This window comes from Eumetopias jubatus, unplaced genomic scaffold (assembly GCF_037043125.1).
Source record: "Eumetopias jubatus isolate StellerSeaLion01/CBP00866 unplaced genomic scaffold, mEumJub1_p1.0 scaffold_13, whole genome shotgun sequence".
Classification (NCBI taxonomy): domain Eukaryota; kingdom Metazoa; phylum Chordata; class Mammalia; order Carnivora; family Otariidae; genus Eumetopias; species Eumetopias jubatus.
In genome coordinates, this window is record NW_028274819.1 from 101,231,611 (window position 1) to 101,237,738 (window position 6,128).

Consider the following 6,128-nt stretch of genomic DNA (forward strand, 5'->3'; position numbering starts at 1 on the left):
AGTGCCCTCACCCCCACGTACTTGCTAATACTGTGAGCAGGTTGTAGACAGCCCTAATTGGGAATGAGGAGACATAGGTTCTAGCTCTACCAGAGCACAATAATTTTCAGTAAGATAGTGAGGGTCCAAGGCCTCACATATCCATCCTTATAAAGGAGATATGCCCTTCTGTGACAAACAAGGACGGTCTACAAGCCAGGACTTCCACATTGCAGAAGAACATTGCTGTTCAAAAACATGGACCACTGGGCACTGGCAAACATCCTCGCCCTAACTCTCCATGTGGTATTTGGCCACTGTTCACTCTGACTCAGTCCCCTCCTGACATGACAAGACTCTGTCCACTGTGTTTAGACCATGAATGCACCCTCAAGCTGGCTGCCCCTCTGTGAGCACAAGATCTGCCCTTTCCTATCTCCCACTCCCTCCCCTGTGATGACCCAATTCTCTCCCTTCACCTCCCAGTCTGTTTGTCCTCACCAGTCTCATCTGCCTCTCCTGGGCTGTGCCCCAGGTCAGCCATTTCACCTGCTCACTGCCACTCAGGAAGTCCCCACTCTCCTGCCTCAGGAGTCTCTTGGTGCTAGAACCCAACCGCAGCCCAGTTTTATGTGCTGTCTTACCAAATGTTGCTGGGGGAAGAATCATGGACTCATCCTTAGTTAGCTGGACCATCTTCTCTTCAGGGGACCATTCATTCAGCTTTAATTGACTTTCCCATTATGGCTCTTCCAAAACACCCATTCTCTCTAATCTGTCGATGTCCCCTGGCCCTTAATGCGTAACTCCATGGATGAGGTGGCTGGAGGAACCGAAGGGTATTCCTCCCAGTTCTGGAGACTAGACGCCCAAGATCAAGGTGTCAGTGGGGTTGGTTTCTTCGGAGGCCTCTCCCCTTGGCTTGTGCATGGCCATCTTATTCCAGGGTGTGTCTGTGATCTAACCTATTCTTCTTACAAGGACCTGGTCAGATTAGGGCCCACCCATACGACCTCATTTTACCTTAGTTACCTCTTTAAAGAGCTTGTCACCAAATAGTCACATTCTGAAGTACTGGGGTTAGGCTGTCAACATATGGATGGGGCGGGGAGGCCAGATCAGGCCATAACACACTCAAAACACAATGTTGCTTTCTGTTATTGGAAGAGCAGAGCCATCAGACCGACCTTCCTCATAGAAGAGGAAGTTCTTAACTCCAATTATTCCTGAATCTTCGACCACCTTCTCCCTTACTCCTCCCTCAGCTCTAAGTTAGTTTGAATAACAGCTTCTCTCAAAAGCTTTACTTGGTCCTTGGGACAGAGTAAAACATGTCTTCCTCTATGGTACTGTTGTGCTTTGCCCTGGGAAGAAAGAAAGCTAAGCTTGGAAGGCCTAGTACGTGCTCATCACTGTGCTAGGTGCTGCCACACAATGCCTTTCTCCTCGGATTGTTGCAACGGCTCGGGGGAGGAGTGGGGGAAGGTGAGACAACTGAGCCCCTGGGAGGTGAGCTTCCTTCAGTTTACTGAAACCAGGGGGTAAGCAGTCAGAGGTGCTATTTAAAGCAGGAGCATTTCTTTCTTTTCCACCATACATGTTTCCATTCTAGAACCTACCCCGTTTCCAGGGATTGTTTCGTACCGCCCTTCCTCACTCCTAGAGGGGACTGGCTGTGCCTTGCCCCCCTTCGGATGCCAAGGGTCCTAGTGCAAATCCTGGCAGCACAGAAGGGACCTGACCCATGCCTGTTGGATGGTTGGATGAATGAGTTCTCCTTATTAAAGCCAAGTTCTTGTGACCCCACTTGTGTTCTCGATCCCTTCACCTCCCCTGAGTCCCTCTCCATACATTATTCCCTTTCTCTTGCATCTTTACTGTCTTCCTTCCCATTGGCTTAATTCCCTTTACCTGGGATACATCCCCTCTACATCTCTTCTGTACTTAAAGACACCTCCTCCCTACCTTGTTGCCTCAGGCTATCAAATGATCTCTGTTCCCTCTTTTCCCCATCATCAGTCTAACTGGAAGAGAAGCCCCCATCCCTGAAGAGTCTACATCAGTGACTCTCTAGTGAAATGTTGGCATTTTTTTTTTCTGAGTGAGAAATCCACTTTAATAATCCAGCTTCAGCTCAGCTGACCACTTCTCAAGTGCAAGAGAAGTCTTTCCAAGAGGCCTCAATCCACTAAGAGGTTATGGCTCAGAGAAGGGAACAGCTCAAAGAAGCCCTTGAAGAGGGTGAGGGTCTGGAGTACTCCTGAGGTGCAGGCGGTCACCCGGATGGAGTGCATGGCCAGTTGGGGGCTGCCTAAATCTAGAACCCGCAGCCCCAGCCGAGAAGCCAAGATAGGTCCAATGGTGGTTCCACAGGGAGAGTCATTCTGGACCATGAGATCCTGCAGGGTCACCCCGACCTTATTGGCCACCTCTCGGATCAGGGCCTCTGAAACTGCATTCGAGGCATAGCGTTGCTTGCTGTTCACCTTGATCACAGGGCCCTTGTGGGGGGGGCCGGTGGTTCTCCTCAAGCTTGTCCAGGTAGTTGGGGTGCACGGCGTGGGCCATGTCTGTGTTGATCATGTAGGACTTGGGGATGGCTTCCTCGAAGGCTGTCAGGTGCTGGAGTGAGGCTGAGATTCGGCACAGCACCAGCTCTGTCAGCAATGACTGTGCCCCCTGGGCCCTCTCGGAGCCCACCTCTTCGTTGTCATAGAGAGCGATCATGCGCACGTGGGGCTCCGCGGCCAAAGAGGCAGGGGCCGCACAGGAGTCGATCAAAGCCTGCAGGGCACAGAAGCAGCTGTGCAGATTATCCAGCCGAGGGGAAAAGATGAACTCCTCGTAGGCACCACCCAGGACCTCAGGCTGCGTGTCAGCAAGGCAAAGCTCCATCTCCAAGATATCCTCAGGGCTCAGTCCCAGATGGGTGCAGAGAAGGGACATGAGGACCGAGTGGCGCCGGTCATCTGCAGCATTGACAGGCCCAGGCTCAGGGGTCCCCTTCTCCAGCTCCTCCTGGACTGCTGTGGCAAGAATGGGGACTAAGCGCATCTCCATGTTGGGCCCAAAGTTCTTGTTGACACTGCACTGCAGATGGATGGCCAGGTGGGGGATGCGGAGAATCGGCCGGTCCACGTGCACCAGCCACTCTTCCAGCCGGCCTGAGGTAGGGCCCTTGACAATGACGCGTCCAGCCAAGGTCAGGTCCCGGTCAAACCAGGTGCTCCAAATCCCACCACCATAGGTCTCCACGCCAACCTGCTGGAAACCCACCTGGCTGCGGCGGGACCGTCCTTTCACCCGGAGGCAGGGGCTGTCCGTGTGGGCCCCAAAGAGGCTGAAACCATTGCCAGGAACATACTGGCCTCCCACAGCAAAAGCGATGATCGTGGAGGAGTTCCTGGTCAGGAAGTACTTGCTCTCCGGCTTGATATCCCAGCTCTCCGTCTCTTTGAGTTCATGGAAGCCAGCCTGGAGGAGGCGGCCGCGGCACTCCACCACGGCGTGGAAAGGAGAGGGGCTCCGGTTCACGAGCTTGAGGAGTTCCTGGGCCGCGGCCCGCACCGCCTCTTTGCGGGCCCTACCGGTCATGGCCACCTCAGCGCGTTGTTGAGCTTAGGCCTGAGCCAGCTCCGAGCCGGGTCTGGGATTGGTGTTAGAGCTGGGTGGGCCGTGGACACCCACCTGCATGGCCCCACGCGTGGGCCCGCGTCCGCTAGCCCTAACCCCCGTGCTCGGCCCGCCCCCTAAGCCCGCTGGTTGGTATTTTTTAAAGACTTTCCAGGGGCCAGGTGCATATACTTTCCATTTCCATGCTGGCTTTCCACTTCCTTCCATCCTTACCCCTTGCCAATGGAGAATTCCCCAAGGCATGTTATCTTTCCTTTTTCTGCACCACACCCCCACACACACATTTCCTTCCTGGACAATTGCATTCGCTTCCCTAATTTCAATCACCTTGCACATGCAGATGACTCCTAACACTGTATCTCAACCCCCAGCCTCTCTCTAGGGTCCTGGAGTCAGATTTACATTTGTCTTAGGAAAAGCCCCACCTGAGTGTCCACTGGCCACCTTACACGGGATATGTCTGTCTCAGATTATCCCCAAAACAAAGCTTGAGACATGGAGTGGGTGAGGATGATTTATGTGGGAGGTGATCCCAGGAAGCAGGAGGGAGGGACCAGGGAGAGGGAGACAGGGATGCAGGAGCATCCATGTGAGGCAGCCCCCACAGGACCAGTGCTGCAGGCCAGGCAGCCTCTGCTCTGCGGGATCCTTCCGAGGAGGAGTCAGGATGCTTTCCACACTGTGCTCCCGAAGGACTGAAGGCACAACATTGATCCTACTTCTCACTGGTTGAGAGTTTCCCAGGGTATTCTCTCCTCTGACACACACACTTTGGCTACTGCTGTGGGCAAGCCAAGCAAGCTCCTAGGTTTTGGAGAAGACCTTGGGGCACAAATGGAAAGAAGCACAAGGAGTCCTTGAGATGAGACACAGGCAGAGTGCAAAGTGAGTTTGAAGCCATGTGGGACTTTTGACCCCATCTGTGCTGCCAGCAGAGGCAGATCAAGGGGAGGTCAATATCATCGGCAACCTCTCTCCTGTCAGCTCGACCAAATGTCAAAACACCAACCTGTAGAGTCACTTTCAACTCTTCCCTTTTCGTGGGCAGTTGGTAGAGCCCTGCCCTATTCACCCCATGCTCTTCCTCATTGCTTCCTCATTGCTTCCTCATTGCTTCCTCATTGCTTCCTCATTGCTTTCTCACCGGATGACCCTCACCATATTTCCAATCTCTTGGACTATCTCCCATTGCATTAACTTTCATCTCTATGGCTTATTTCCCCTTCATCCTAACTACCATACAACTGATGCCAGATTATTTTTCCTAAAGATTAATTTCAACACCATTAACCTGCTAATGAGTCCTCAGTGGCTCCCAACAGATGTCCTAAATGTGTCCAATCTCCTAAACCTGGCATCCAATGCCATTTTTGCTCTGACCCTATTTCAGGAGGGCAAAATGTTATTCTTCTGTACTCCTTGGTTTGCATTTTCTCTCTGGAAGGATCTTTGAGTTCACTTTCAGCCATGCTGCCTTATTTTCTTCATTTACATCTTTGCTCTTTTCTTTATCCCTGTCTATAATTTGCCAGATTGCCCCACTGCCCTGGGCATCATATCAGTCCTAACCTCACCTGTCTTTCCAGGCTCAGGTATGCTACTTACTTCCTCCATGAAGCCCAAGGGAACATCTACTCCCCTTCTCTTGAATCCCCAAATCCTTAATCTCTCATGCCTTAAATCTCTTCCTCTTCTTCCTCCTCCTCTTCCTCCTCCTCATTATTCTTATTATTATTACTATTATTATTTTCAGTGTGGTTACTTTTGAGTGTGCCTTCCTTCTCGAGTAGAGGGTGACCAGGTCCTTGAGGGTAGGGGTTATAGCTGCATCATCTCTGATTCTCCTATGGCATCAGACACAGTGTAAATGAAGGCAGGAAAGAAAGCAGGAAAGGGGGAGAGAAGAAGAGCAAATCTGATCCCACACTGAGAAACAAACTGCACAGAAGAACACAGGTTATAAGCCATGTAAGGCCTGGCACATGCCAACCAACTCACCCCTCCGATAGACTCCCACCTCCCTGAAAAGGACTTTATTGTTGCTCATTATCTCACCTGCCCTCTTGCTGAGCGCCTACCTGGAGTCAGCTGCCTTTTGCCTGAGACAGCTGTTCCTGATGTGTGGGTGAGCATTGTGTAGACCTCAGCTTGGGGAAGGGGGTTGGTGCTGGCAGAAGGAAGGTCATCTTTCCCTCACTCCAGATGGCAAAGGTGAAAACTTCATGAAGGAACATGCCAACTCTTTCTGTTTCCACACTGCCCCTGAGCTGTGTCAGCTTTATGTGCACGAAAACCAAGGTAAAAGGGGAAAAAAATCAGTCAATCAAACATTGCTTTGACTACATAATGCCAATGGTTGGTATCAGTAAAGTTGTAGCTACACCCGACTGTCGGATGGACCCAGTTAACCAGCATATTGTCACTATTGTGATCGGTTTTAACCAAATCACCAGTGTCTTCTGGTGACCTGAGCAGAGTCAACTGCTCTCCAGAAGTCTTCAGATATCCCAAACGAC

The 6,128-nt window shown here is 51.6% G+C and overlaps 1 pseudogene; it reads right to left on the reverse strand.

Moving 5' to 3' along the window:
- Nucleotides 1–2,081: 2,081 nt before the first annotated feature.
- On the reverse strand, nt 2,082–3,573 carry LOC114211345 (aspartyl aminopeptidase pseudogene; annotated as a pseudogene).
- Between the last annotated feature and the right edge of the window lie 2,555 nt (nt 3,574–6,128).